Consider the following 2345-nt stretch of genomic DNA (forward strand, 5'->3'; position numbering starts at 1 on the left):
ATATATATTGGCTTTCACGTCATTTTGTAAACAGCTTCATTTCGAGTGACACACATTTGTCTCCTCAAATAAAACTGAGTTTCAAAACCTGCTGTTTATATCTGCCTTTGTAACAGACAGGCGACTCTTCACTGATTAGGAGCCTTCTATTGTATGGAATCAAGATCGTCATTCCAATTCTGCTAGCTATAGAATACCTTTCATAGAGCAGTATATACATCGCATCAATACATATCTATATATGCACATTCGTTTGTATCCAAATATTCATGTAGTATAGTTGAAGACTTTTTCGTTGCCGTTACAGTTTTCTATCTGTTAATTTTGCTGCAATTGTTTTAATATTTGGTGTTGTTAGGGACTTTTATGTGATACTCATGGAAATGAAATTGAGTTTTGCCGTAAATTAATGAATAACATTTTATAGCTTTCAAATTTGCAAATTTCAGATAATTTTAGCCAATTGAAAGCCCCATAAACATTGGTGCACGTTTCCAATTGACAGCTGGTGTCTGCTTAATGAATGTTTCCTGTCATTACATCATTTTCGTAATTTCTGGGGACCTTTTCAACCTATATAGAAGCATAACCCCCAATTTATTCGTGTAACCTTTCATGTATAATGGAGAAATTGAAAACTGGGTTTCTTACTTGCAACTGAAGATTGTTATCTGTATACAAAGAGACACTATATGAAGACGAAAATGTTGCCTAGGAACTATTACTGGCTATGCTACCGAACACGATGCAAAGAATGTGTGTCTTCAGTAAAGATACATGGTTCGAAGGTGAAACCCATTCTCTTACGACTGTACTATTTTTACTTTACACGTAGGTCAAGGAATTGATTTCAGTCTGATTTTTTGTTGAAGAGCTGGTGATGATCCACTGCGGAGCTGCTTAATTGTACACGTACGCGCCTGGCTATATCCATGCTTTTTCATGTACTCTTAACAGTGTGTACCAAATTATTTCTTTGTACTCAATGGAAAATACGCAAACCCATTCGTTAGTAAAATATTTATGCATGGATAATGCAGTGTCTAATGGTAATTTTTGTCCAGTTTTTTGAGGTTATGTTTTGACTTTTTACCAACATAATGTCCTTTGCCACGAATTGCTTAATGTGATTAGACAATAATTTATACACAGTGTTCTCTTATGTATCGTCTAACATTTTATTCTTTTAACGTCTAGCCGAGATTTATTATTGTTGGTGCTGATGTTGCTGTTATTATTATTATTATTATTGATATTATTATTATTATTATTATTATTATTATTATTATTATTATTATTATTATTATTCATAATATTAATAATAATAATAATAATAATAATAATAATAATAATAATAATAATAGTAATAATAATCATATTGCTTTAAACCGCTTGCACCATTCAATATTTAAATGGTTCACTTTATTATTTATTACTAATGCGATTATTGAAAATAGTTTCCTCATATTTTCACAAACTTTATTTTTAACATCCTGCAACATAATGGCAATTTAAAACCGTTAATGCCTTCGAGACAAATGGGATATTATAAACTCCCATAAATAATTATCGTCTTTTATCGACACCGTAAGTGAATAGTGAAATACGAGTTTATTTTGTGTGAACTCAGAAGTGATCTTTCGGTAGTCTTCAATAAGGAAAACGTAGTAAAAATATTTTTATGCATATTGTCAATGCTTTGGGGAGGATATAAGTAAAGTGATTGGAATCGGTTAAACGTTATTTTCGATTGAACTGATCAAAACTTTCTTTATTAACTAGTGAATGATCAAAGACGGGTTCGATATTTGCGGTGTTTGACAAAAGTTGTTTAATTTTAAATACGAGAATACATTTTTATTTCACAATACTTTATCGGCTGTCTCAACTATATTAATCAACTAGACCACAACCTGTGCAAAATGCTATTATTCATCATGATATTTTGTTCCAAGGTCGACTGACGCATCCCCATCTGCTCAGGAAATTATATGCGATTCTATATAAGCGTTCGGCCTGGAAAACGTAGGCGTCAAGCCTAGAGCCTTAAAAATAGAAATATTTGAGAATGAAATCAGCGGTAAATTGTTCTTACAAACATTATATCAAGGCTGACAAATATACCATTCATACTTTTGGTCATTATTCACTGATGCCAGTGCTCAGCAGTAGTTATAAATGCAATGATATATTCTATAGCAGTTACTGAAAGTAGGAGGTTTTACTTTGTACACATAATGCACTTAACAAACTATGGCAAACTTGATCGAGGGAAAAACAAAGGCCGATACAGCTTTGTATATACAGCTCTGTCTCTCTGTGTATATATATATATATATATATAT

Source organism: Octopus bimaculoides, chromosome 3 (assembly GCF_001194135.2).
Source record: "Octopus bimaculoides isolate UCB-OBI-ISO-001 chromosome 3, ASM119413v2, whole genome shotgun sequence".
Taxonomy (NCBI): Eukaryota; Metazoa; Mollusca; class Cephalopoda; order Octopoda; family Octopodidae; genus Octopus; species Octopus bimaculoides.